Raw genomic sequence first — 13,688 nt, forward strand, 5'->3', positions numbered from 1 at the left:
TATGCAGGGAAGGAGGACTGGGATCACTGGACAGGCTTTCTGCCAAAGCTGGTGGAGTAGATAGACCTGCTGGCTTCACTTGCATTTCTAAGGGAGGTTTGTATTCAAGCTGCATGCTGTAGCCTGGAAACCAGAGCACTCTGTTCCTTGTCAAACTGAGACAATATTTTGAGATCCAGTTATGACAAAACTAAATAAACTCCCTTGATATCGTTAAAGTGTGTCATCCTAAATCAGAAAAGATAAATCTGGCCATTTCCTATAATTGTAGCTTTTAGCTCTGATACTTGGCCTCAGATAAAACAGTTTCATTAAAAAACAACCAGCAAAAAAACCCTCAAAAAATGCTTGAAAGTGGGCTGCCAATGTCTTTCTCTGTCTGACAAAGTGAAGTGTCCTTGAAAGTATTTTCATTAGTGCTCTTTCTTCTTTCCCCTTCATGCATTTAAACAAGCTGACACCTTACCATGTTCTGCTCTCAGTAGGGATTGGAGTCCCTCAGATACCACTTCTTCACTGCAACTTTCTTGCAGGTGAAATGTTTGCTGCACCTTTTACCAGACATCAGGACAAAAGCCACAGCCCATAATCAACATTCAGTGACATAGGAAAATGAAAAATGAGCCTGATTCAGAGACCATTAAGTCTTTTTCTTGTACTGAGCTTCCATTGGTCTTTTTGGAGAAGGTTTTGTGACAGAGGGTGTCGGATGGTGGGGATTATCTGCCCAACTCCCTTAGTATTTCTCAGTAGCTATTTGGCAAGGGATCATCACTTCCAGTGAAATGACATCTTGAAATTTTGTCTTTGGCTTGACTCATTTCAGAACTGTTCTCCTTGTGTCTCCCATTGACTTGACACATCCACTATTGTTATTTTGTAAGCTGCAGTTTAACATATACATAGAAAATATTTTTTGATGTACCATTGTTCAATAATGAGCCAATTATTCATTAAACAGCTTTCCTCCCCTTAGTACAATACAGGACCATTGAGATACCTACTTCTGGCTTTGTTGGGAGCTGCCCCAGGTGTGTTTGTAATGTTTTATTTACAACATAACTTACAGCTGATAGTGCAATTGCTACCTTTTGCTTTATTAGTCCACTAATCTGGCAGTTCTCAAGCCTGATTCACGCCATTTCTTGGCAGTTGCATAGTAGATGGGTATATGAGCAAGGCTTCATTTGCTTTTCTCAAATCTGCCGCAGTGCATATATTATGTACTATGGAGTATTACAGACACCAGAACCCTCCAACTAGCTCAGGTTTCATGCCTCACATAGCTGTTAATCCCTCTGAAATTTTATTAAACTTTGGAGTTTTGCTGTAGTCTTCCCTGGATTTAATTATGTGTTTCATGATCTGTGTCATAAACAAGATTCCCAGAATATCCTTATGGTAAGGAAATGGCTCACACGGCAGGGATCCCACTGAAGGTGGGTTGATTCTGGTAGTCTGCCTCTGGGCCAACAGCACAAAAAACCATAATGTTTTTCCAACTCTGTTACCAAGGGTTCTTGACCTCTCCAATTATTTATTGCTCTTGCGAGGTATTATAATTTTTTTCTAACCTAGTTACCTGAAGACAAAGAGGAACTGGGATGAAAACTTCAGGTGGTCAAGACACATTCATTAGAGCAAATTGGGGTTTTCTTCAAAGAAATGCAAACCTGGTGATCACTTTTAATCTCTCTCCTCTTGTTTCCTTGCTATCCTTACTGCCACCTCCTGAAGTGCAGCATGGCAGAGATGACAGCAGAAGGTGCCATCATGTCCTTGATTTGCTGATGCTTCGTTGTAGAGGAGGAGTGGAGAGAAGCGGGGGCCCACAAGCTGGGTCCCCGGTGCTGCGGGGCCTGTAGACAGTCCAGCTGCCTCAGCAGGAGTTGCCCAGAGGCAGTTAGGAGGGCAGGGCCCTCAGGCAGGAGGGCAGCAGCACAAGCAGGTGGACCGTTGGCAGGCCTGTGAGGATGCTTGTGTGGGGTGATGGAAGAGGGAGGTTTTGGAAGGAGCCCAGGAGAGCCTGTGTGGTTTCAGAAACCTCACAGAGTGGGCTGGGGGCTGGCCTGACTGGTAGACAGAGGGCAGCGAGTGCCTCTCTTGAAACCTTTTATCTATCTGGGCTCACACATTGCATCTGCCTGTTTATGTTTTGTTAAAACACAGCTTTTAGTGGTATAGAGCCTACAGGTGCTTTTGGCTTGTGGTTAGAACTTTTTCCTTAAGGAGGTGTGCGGGGGTACTGGGTCCCTCATGAGCCTGTCATGAAGAGAGAGTCCCAAAATAAATATTCTTTCTTCCTTCTCTATAATAATGATGATAATAGAGCTGCTGTCTTCTATGAATTTAGGTCTCTTATCTAAGAAATCTACCTGTGAAGCAGTCAGTCCATCACCAGACAAAAATCTCTTTTGATCAATTAGGTTTTTTATCAGAAAGTAGTTATTCTGGGACAGGATGTCTATCTTTTAATTAGCAGAAAAAACATCAAAGGTTTTGGACTCCATCCAGAGTAGAATAAAGGCATTCTGAAATCTCAGAGATTTTAGCAAGAAAACTGCCTCAGTCTAAAGGGAAATTCATGGATGAATGAACATGCTGACTGAGGAGTGGCACGAACTCCCCGCCAGGGATCCAGGGGGTGAGGAATACCTCTGAGGAGAAAGGATAATGTGAGTTAGAGCATATATCCTTCCCACAGCAGATGTTTTGCCTGAGGAGCTGAAGTTCAAAGACATTTCCTGTAGATAGCCTTCCATGTCAGGCAGTGGCTGAGGAAAAATCCTGGGAGGAAGTTGAAAGAAAATAATCTTTTTCAGGGGTAGGAGAGTCAATGGCAGCTTGGACTCAACTGAGTCTGTGTTTTTATTTGTTTTTAAAGAATAGCTCACATAATAATGAAATTGATTTTGTGTCACTGGTTTTTGTCTTCTGACACTGTGCAGTAGGTCTTCAGACTGTAACAAAATCACATACACTTTTCCAGGAATTACTAATTAGAGCTGCCCAAATGAAGGTGAGGATAGAAGTTGCTTTGGAACATCTTGATTATTCTGAGAAAAATGGCAAACTCATAATTGAAATTATTTGCAAAGAAATAAATAAATCCTGTTAATGTCCCAGGGAATATTGACTTAGTAGCTCAGTTTAATAATGGACAGAGAGTGATTTAGGTAAAAGTTTAAAAAGTCTATCAGCAACAGCTAATGGAATCAGTAAGCTGAGAGAATGTAAAAAGGAGTTTGTGGGAAACGTATACAATTTTCATTTCATTTGTTTAAAGATAGTGATTGGCCTGGAAATGTGATCAGTTTAAAGATACTGATTTAGCAGTAATGATGATCAAGAGACTGATAGAAGCAGGAAAAATAGTTTATTACACAAATCTCAGGAAAAGTCTATTACACAAATCTCAGGAAACATTTATGAAGTTACTTAGAAATGAAAGTCCATCTATAAGAATTACTGAATGAGAACATTTTTTCTAAGATTCATCAGTAAAGTTAGAACTGATGAGTTCAGATAGGGTCTTGAGGACATGTGTATATAGGCGACATTTACAACTCACAACAGACAAGGTTGGGTTTTATTGTTTGTTTTAACAATTTTGTCACACAAAGGGAACAAGGAAAAAGTTAGTTGAGTTATAAGAGAAAGGGGCTTTTTTTGTTAGGGAATAAAAAGACTGAGGCAAAAGAGAGACAAAAAAGAGGCAGAAAAAGGAAATTAAGAGAAAAAAACTAACCCCTCAAACAAGGGGGTTACTTCCTCATAGGAAGCAATTACGAGAGTAAAAGTGTATCGATTGTATACAGAAAGAGTGAGAGCCTGTGGAGATGACCTGAAAGTTTGCATAGTGCATGAAACTTTATCATAAGGATATATACAAACTTGATAATAAAAAATCCTATGGGTTTCTCTGTGTGGATCATTAAGTCCTTCAGTTACAGTCTGATTTGATGACCATACCCTGGCTGATGTAATGACTGAATAGAAAACCAGTCTGAATATACACTGGTTCATGCTTAGATCAGTTTGTGGAATATGGGACGTTAAAGTCTGATCCAAAACCCTCCAGAATAAGCAGGAGTTAATGAGGTGTTTCAGTACATACCCACCCTTCTTCACTAACAAGTGCTGTAGAACAAAATACAAGTTTACTAAGAGTGATTTCACTGTTTAACATCTATTACTCTAAACAGAGTCATGAAGGAATAGCAATACCAGTATCCTAAGGAAGAGAATTCAGAAGCCTTTTATTAGTGTATGGAAGATCTGGCATTAAATTAGTTGGAACGTTCTTACTTGGAGCAGAGCATATTTTATAACACCATACCACCATCCCAAGCATAGCAGAGTTAGGGGAATTACTGACTCACAGGAGTTTATACAGACCTGTAATTGCAGTGGGTATTGTGTTATTTCCAGTTGTTTATTAAAAGTTTAAGAAAAGCAGTTTTGATTTAGTTTCTGTTACATCAAAAAATTTAATCAGCCATGGCATTGCACAAAGTCGGCTGATAAGAAATGACAAAACAGTCTGTCATGTTAAGAACTTAAAAGGAAAACACTTTCTATCCTCCCTTATTCCATATCCGTTAAATATATATATTTCATTTTAAAGATACCTTTGATCACTCATGTTTTGTTAAAATGTACAGGAGTGTGCAATATCATGTTAGGATTGCTTTTCTATGCAAATTACAATCAAAGAAGTACATGGAATGTTTGTTGCAAAGGACATGACTATACTATGCCTTTATTCCTTGCTATAGAGGTTTTTTATTTGTGGTCCTTTATGCCAGCTTCCTGTCGTGCTGAAGAAATGACGGTTTGCTTTGAAAAGATAAAATGAAGATAAAAGTTTGACCGAGTGGGTTGCTTTCTATTAATTTAGCACAAATCATTAGCCAGGAGGAAAGGAAGAAGGTATAAATCAGCTCTTGATATCTGGAAACTCATGTATTGCTAAGTGTGTTTATATGAAGAACATCTGTTAGGAGAAACTAAGAGGAAATTTTTATTTCTTATAAATAGTGCTCTCTGCTGTATCAGGAGTTACAAGAACCTATATATTATTTTGGCTTTTTAACAAGCTACTCTGCATTTTCTGGTATTTTCTTTTTTTGCCACAAACTTGCTGGGTTTTTGTTCTTGTCTCACCATTCTCTTCAAGTACCATTTAAATGCAGCCTCAGGCCTAGTAGCTTTATAAAGGCATGACTCTCATATACTTTGAGACTGGCCTGTACCATTTAGAAACACCAAGTTGGTGGCACTAAGGAAACAATGAGATTTGCTCTGTCCATATTGACCAGTCTCTGAGGGGAATTTCTCTTAATCCAAAACTATTTTTGAAATAAATTTCTCAAGTCAGCATTTATTAGTTAAATAAAACTTCCTGTCTAGAGTGAACAATGAGTTTTGTGACCCTAAATGCAAAGCTGCTTGCGGTGGGATTCATTTTCTGTAACTGAAGATGGCTGAAACGTGAACTAAAACCTAGCTGTTGGGACTCAATTCACAATCAGCAGAGAAATAGGGATTTCTCCTATGCAAATCATCTCACTTGGAGGTGCACATTGAAAAAGGCTGGCTGACTCAGGCTACAGTATTGCCTGTTTCCCTGTGTTGACTGTGAAGTCTAGATTCTTAGGTCAGATGTAGATATTTGCACTATAGATGTTCAAATCTATGTGAGGTGAAACTCACTGTCCATGTCTGCAGGAATAATGGGATAGGTAGATCTGGCTTGCCCAGATACCATTTTCATTCTGTACTTATGGAAATGTTTTTGATGGTATTTAGAGTTGACCTTGTTCACCTGGGGACACTATGAACACAAAAGCTGTTCATGTACATTGTTGTGCTCATTTGCCAAGCAGAGCCCTGTTGAGAATCAGTCTATTGTTTAACATTTTTTTAGTGCAAATGAAAGTACAGAAGGGGAGAGCTGACAACTGAAGAACAGGACTGAGATTGTAGCCAGCAGTGTTCTTATTCTGGAGACACTTGTGTAGGAAAACATTGATTTTACACTCAGAACTCTGCTAGGAGAGAGGGTAAGGAATTTACATTGTAGTTGGTTAAGGGTGTAAGAACAGCCTAAAGATCAGTTCCAATTATCAACATAATTCTAGCTTCTGTGTCACTTCTGATACCCGTGCTTTAAGTTGTAAAGCAATATCTTGTAGAACATACTCTTGCCTTTTTATTTATGGACTTTTGATACAAACTGTTAACATCTCATATTTAGTTTTTTTGATTTGGTTGTTTTCAATCTGCTGTTGTTTTTTTAAGATGATGTTTCTTCTAGCTAATTATATTCTCACTTTATGAGGGAACACATGGGTAAGACCAGATCAGGATTACTGCATCCAAGCTAAGACTACCCAGTAGTGACATACTTTGTTGAAAGTAGTCAAGCAAAACCTGAGGATAACTGAGGCCTTTATTAATATTATAGGAACTCTGGCCATGCTCCAAGAAAAAAAAAAAAACATTAAAGAAAGGCCCAGGTCACTTTCCGAGGTTTTCAAATTTCTATGTGCCTGTCATGCACCTATGGACATTTGATGAATGAGAGAAAGTGGGAAAATTCCTGAAAACAAGCATTGGATGAAAAGAAAAAGCCATTAGTAAGGCTTCAATATTAAAAGTACCTCTGCAGAGCAAATAGAGAAATGGTGTGTTATCCTATAAGGGTGCAGAGATGCAGTGTTAATGCAGAGGCAGAATGGAGCTACCACAGACACAGAGAAGTCATACGCTCTGGTAAAAGGCAGACTGTTATGCTTTCTGGACTAGAATTACTCCATTCATTTACCTTTTTGTGTGATGGGGACATGCCACCTGATCACAAGTTACTAAAATGCGTAACAAAGAAGCCACTACAAAATTCCAGTAACTAGCTAAATAACTTGCTAGTGGTGCTGAAGGTTCATGGTGGGAGGATAAAGTATGGCCTTAGATAATCACTTTTAATGATGAATAAACCGAGTTGGATATGCCTTGCAGAGTATATAACAGATAGAACTCAAAGATGGTACACATAAGCTTGTTATGCTACATTTGTGTCTTTAAATGAGGTGTTTGAATCAATCACTGCAATAAACAGCATAGCATGTTACAAACAGTAAAATAATTAAAATAAAAGCTGACCACAGCATATGACAGGATGTTTTCTGTCTTGACAGCAAAAGATGAATTAATCTCTTGATATTTATTTTATCTGTGGCTGCAGAATAGGATGTAGTGTAAACTGCATAATGCTAGTAGAGCTAAGAGCTCACATCATGGAGAAATATATTTCACAGCTGGTCAGGACTAAGGCGAGTCAGGGAGTATATTTTATGGCTAGCTGTGAAACCCTTAGGGCATGCATAAAGCTGTATGAGTCATGTAAAAATTACAGACTGATAGCACAAAGAGATTGTCTGATCACAAAATTCTATCCCAAGTCTGAGTCCAATCTTTTTCCTCTTTGTTCTCTTTTAACGATGGAATCTGTGTTTCAGAACATTACTTCTCACATTTCTGGAAGATGAATTGTCACTCAGACAAGTGCCATGACTAGAGAACAAAAAGTGTGTATTGCAGTATAAAAGGTAGCTGACACTGACTATTTAGACAATGAGCTACAGTTTGCAGGAAGCACAATTCAAATGATTCAGCACTAGCAAGAAGGTAAGATGACTTCCTCTGACTACCCATAAAGAAATGAGAAGAGAGATTGTCAGCAAAAGCCATCAGACAGCTGATGGAAATGGCAAAATAGAAAGCAAACCGTACTGCCTTTTTGGACTGCCCCTTCTTGTCCCCAGTCTCAGAGATTTAACAGCCTGGAGAACACTAAAAGCTAGTACATAGATGCATGAATGAGACCTAGTCAACCAGTCTAATTTAGCCTGGATCCCTGGACATCAAAGATGGGAGAGGCAGTAGAGGTTAAATATTCAATTGTGACACAAAACAGGAACAAAGGTTATGTACAGGAAATGCAGATCAGATCATGAGGTACTTGTCAACTCAGGACTGTAATGGGAATGAAAATGAGGACAGCTGTGAAGTACTGTTGGACACTTGATACACCCAAATAGATAAGACTGACGCCAGCACATCAGTCTTAGCCTTCAGCTGATTTGAAATAAAACTGGTTGATGTGAAGTAAGACTCATATAAGCAGCAGTGATGGAAACTAGGGATCGATTCTAAAACACTGTGTTCTAGAGACTGTGATGCCTATCAGGCCGTACCAAGGATCATGTAATTCAAATATGCATTGTAATAATAATCTCTGACAATCCCTAAACAAACAAATCAGCTTTTTAAGTAGCTGCCATTTACATTGTTGAAAGATGAAGGGACCTTAAACATCAGAAAACAGAAGGGTATGAAAGAGCAATCAGGAACTTTGTTGGTATGCGTGTTGCTTAGCCAGTGGCTACACTTTTTTAATTAGTTGTTTCTGTAATATGCAGGCAGTTAAATTTTATAAGCAAGGGATTCTTTCTCATTGCGGCTAGCAGCACAGGTAGTATGTAGTAGCAGCACAAAGCCTTACTTGCGGTTGGTTTTTGGGAGGAGTTTCAGTAACCCATCCTCCAACTGTTTGGGTTTTTTTATTAAATTAATTGTATTTTTGTCTCTGGCCTATATGTGTGCATTTTTGAGGGAAAAGACTTAGCCATGCTCCTTGTGTTTGTAGAGGAGAAATATCTTTTACTGATAGTACTCTGAAGTATTCATTTGTACTTCATATAGAACGCAGTGTATATTTAAATGTATACATAATGTAATTTACAAATTCTAATAAAGAATGTAAATTCTAGGTAAGTGTTCAAGTCAGATGTCATGAGAATGTTTAATGGGATTCCTACTTATGACATAATATTGACCTTATGATACCATTGAAGAGAACAATTTTTTTTTAGTAAACAGAAGAAAATTGTCCACAGTTATGCAAACATAGGGAAGACATCACAGTTTGTGTGTATGCACTTGTATGTGTATATATATCACATACATTGAATTGCTCTGGAAATATTGCCTCAGAATTAGAAAGTAAAAATATGGTCTTATGATGCCAGTACAGGTCAGATAACACCACTAACGGATTGTGATATTGAAAATCTAGTAGTGGATAAGAGTATAGTGATTTATTTTTCTTCTGAATTTATTCCCTCTCTGTTCTTTTTTTTCCAGGGCATTAGAAGAGCAATTGTAACAGAAAACCAGGGGAGAAGAGGACTGGTAAGATAATGGTTGCTCCTTATTCTTTCAGCGCTCACATATATAAGTATATATGAAATGCTGTGTAAGTAAGTTTATAAGTGATGTTAGAATTGATTTCTGATCTCATGCCAGTAAAAAAACAAAGTAACCCATGTCAGTCTTTGACTAGTGTAAATGATTTAGTCACATATCTTATAAAACACTCTTTTTTTTTTTTAAAGAGACTGATGAAAGTTTCTATGCTTTTCTTGACTTACATTTGACACTGAGGGAAAAATGAAGGGAAAAAAGTAATAGCATTTAAGTTCTTTTTTATTGTGTACTGGTGTTTGAAAAGAAAATGCTTACCTACAACTCTGAGAATCCAATCAACTGTAGTAACTGACTTTTTTCTTTGTGTTTGGAAATGGGTGAATTACTACAGCTGTTTTCCTACCTTAACTCCTTATGCCATTCCCTGTAGAAGGTCGTTATATGTTCTGTTACATATTTATTAAGTTTTTCTGATTAATTTTTTCAGATATGTTAAATGCCTTCTAGCGTTGCACAGAGTTCATAAATATTGTGCTTTGTAATCTGCCCTACAAGGAAATAACAGATTATTGGTCAGTTGAAAAGTTAGTTGTATTCTGTATTAATACAAGGTCTTCCTTAGATTCAAAAGGTGACCGGTAACTATTGGAGCCAAATTTTGGCAATTTTACAAGTATTTAATAATTTTTCTCTCTCATCTCCAGTGCAGTGCACATATAGACTGCAGTGCAATATGGTCATACTTTCAATATCACATTATAAACATAGGCATATATACAGAAACACCAATTTCAAGTATCAGTACAGTCACCAACTAATGTATATTTTATTTCACTCTTAAGTAACTGTTGAAAATGGTTTGTGTATTACTGAAGCATGCAACTTTTGTTATTAGTGGCCCCCCACCTCAATATACATAAGTGGAAAATCTCTTGTATCATTTGGCAGTGAGATGCTGAGCATAAGTTTTTGGATCTTTTTGCTATGCATCGGTACTGTCCTTAGCAAGAGGATGTGTATTAGCACAGATGGATAAAAACCAGGTATTTAGGTGCTTTGAGAATGTACTTTAAACATATTTTAGTATTTAGGTTGCAAGTCTTGAGATGTGGAACAGGTATTTTCTAAGTATGCAGATACAATTTGCTTTTTTTCCTAGTATAAGAAAATCACTTGATAAAAAATACCCTAGAAGCAATATGGAATCTGTCTGGTGTGTGTGCTTTTATGACACATTGCTTTTAAAATTATTTAACATAAAGAGGACCTGAAATTAAAAAACTTGTTTTACAGCTGTTAGGTCATTCTTGAAATCACCTGTTTGAGAGACAAGTCAGTGCTGATTCTATAAGTGCTTGCCTCTGTCCTGTGTGATTTATGGTAGAAGGTCATGACAAATCTGAAGTTACATGAAATCACTGGAAGTCTGTTCCATCTCTCATGCAGGTTCGATTTTTTAAAAGTATAAGTAATTCCAGAATATGTATTTGTTCCTGCATCCGACAGTTACATATGGATGTATTTACCTCAATGTCACTTACTAAAATCAAGACACTCTATTTTTTCCATTTCTAAAATAAGTAAAAATAAGTAACAGTGCTTACAATTGTTGCTGGAATGGGCAGTTAAGGGATGTTTTTAGCTTAGCCAGATAATGTCCTACATAGTGAAGTCTCATTATTTTATCATGAAGGCTTTGTATTTTTTCCATCCATGTCTTAAGCATTGATAGGTGGTCTTGTTTTACTGAAAGGAATAATTGATCTCCTTAGAGTAAAAGAAGTTAACTTAGCCTCAAGTATAATGTTAAAATCTATCACGAAGTCTCAGGTGAATACACACACATAAGAGAAGTGTTTCCAGGAAACAGGTATTTGCTGCTTACCACTAAAGTTTATCAGAAATTAGAAAAAAAAAACCAACAGAGCTGAAAAACTACTAGGTTTTGTCATGGTTCTATGATCCTTCTCTTCACACTCTTTTCTGTGGACAATAGAGTTCATGAGAATCTCAGATTTAATTTTCAGTGAATTTGTTTCTGACTGTTGTTTGGAGAAAGCTTTGAAAACTTAAAGCAAGGACACCTAATAGCCTCAGAAAAGTAGGAGGCAGGGAAGAAAATTTACAGTTTCTTCAAACAAAGTCTTATGTCTTTTAAGGTAATATTAGGAGTTTTGCAGGGCACTGAATCAGATGTTTGGTTTTTTTTTTTAATGTTTGTGCTTGGCAGTGCTAAAAATACTTTGGAGACATACTTAAGCACATTCTGTGAATAAACCGTAAGTGGATTGTGAAGCTCCAACAACCAGTGTGCAACACTATTCTGACATTTTTTGTCTGTCTATGAGAACATCACCTTCTGAAAAGCAACAATGATTTTGTATATCACGCAAAAATACACCCATGAATTTAGAAGTAATTGGGTGTGCATGCTGAATTCTTCTGCTGTTCAATATCAGCACACGTACCATATAAATCTAGTGGATATCAATGTTAATCTTTTCCCACATGAAAAGTGTGGCTTTGATAAAATGACCTTCATTTTGAGATTTAAGTGCCCTGAAGTAATCCAATTTCAACAGTCAAACTTTGGCCTTAGGTTGATTGCATTGTTTGGTTTATAGTTTTTAGCACTAGAAGGAACTACTATGATCCTTGTCATGTGTTTGTTTTGGTAATTGTTACACAAAGTTTTTTGTTCTCTTATTGAGGTTGTCAGCATTTATCTCACTAGAAAACAGTAGACTTATACTAGCTCTAATACAAACAAATGGAAATCCCAGATGTGTTGTTTGTCTTTGTAACTCATGATACTTTAGCTTCTTATGAACGTTTAGTAAATCCACATTGGAACTACTTTATAACATTAATAAATCACTTCTTCCCAGCTGTATGTTTGCCAACAAGCTATTGGTTATAACATGCAGCACAAAGCAAATCTGAATAGCTTGAGGTGTCCTTTAAACTGAGTCATGTATTAACTGTAAGCATACAATATTCTGCAGAATTCAAGCATCCCATTCATGGAAGTTAAAAATTATTTTGTGTCAAATAATAATATTTTTAAGTGTGAGATTGTGGGGAAAGAAAAGGGGAGAGTGGAAGAAACTGTATGCTCTTTCTGTTTTACAGTTATGTGTTTGGATTGCCTGTGCAGTACAACTCTATAATTGCGATCAAGTGAATCTTAAATATACTTCTAAATGATTCTTCAGTAACAGAGAAAATATACTTGAAATTTTTAAGATCAGCACGAAGATATTGAATAGTTGTGACTAGTGAAAGCTTTATGCCAAAGCATAGAATAGACTCTTTTCCAGTGTTTCTAAGATGAATAATCATATTGCATAAGCTTAGAAAAAGTATTTTTAATGATTGAGGAAAGTTACTCATTGTGGATAAGATCTGGAAAGCTACACAACGTAATTCTAAAAGTAGTCAAATTTGTAGCAGGATAGAGATACTTTATTTCAACCACAGTCCTGGCTATGTTTTTTCTAAGTAGACTGGATAGCTTTTTCTAAATGGAAAGTCATCTACTGGCAGTAGGTATGAGAATAAAAAGTTTGTGTAGGTTCAATGCACTCCAGTGACCATTTGAGTTAAATTATTTTAGAGAAAATAAACAGAGTTCTCTTACAAACTTCAGTGTCTGTTGTAAGTCTGGGAAGTTCCTCAGCCACCATATCCCATATGCCTTCCTTTCCATTTCCAACCAGTCTAAGCTCCTTTCTCATATGATTTGTTTATGAATATACGACATTTATTCTTCCCTAAGAATCTGTATGAATCTGCAAAGATTTTTGTGATAGCTGCTGATAAAGTGGAGGCCCTCAATGTAAAACATTTAAATGCAAAAATTCCAACTCCAACATTTCTGTTCCGTCCCATAGTCCATTTTGGGTATCTTGCTTATAATCTGCATTCTGATTTCTGAATAGATTATTTTACTGTCATATAGGGAGATTACTAGCACAAATGCATTTAACAGGATTTTGTCTGTTTCACAGAATGAATCTTCCAAAGCCCTGAGTCTCTTTAGTATATTACATTAAGTACTATTCAGTGTATTAAATATCAACAGAACACATGCAGCACTGGTGTGCAGGATATTAATGAGATGCATAGTTTTTCTTCCCCTGTCCTGGATCATCTAATCCATAATATGGGTGCGTTTCATCACATTTCCTTACAAGTTAAGAAATTCTAAGTGGCATTTTGAATTAAGTAGTCACTTAGCATGTTGCAGAAGAACTCGGGTCTGTTGGGGGAACACAGTGTAAAGTTCCAGGAAGTTAAAGCTCTGTCAGTTACAGTTCATATGAGCTGCACTATACATTGTAAGCATTGAGCAGAGCATGCTGACAAGAGATTTCTATATCTGATTGTAATATTCATGTTTAAATCAACATTGGCAC

The sequence above is a fragment of the Phaethon aethereus genome, assembly GCF_964289735.1.
Source record: "Phaethon aethereus genome assembly, chromosome: 10".
In the NCBI taxonomy this organism is placed as follows: domain Eukaryota; kingdom Metazoa; phylum Chordata; class Aves; order Phaethontiformes; family Phaethontidae; genus Phaethon; species Phaethon aethereus.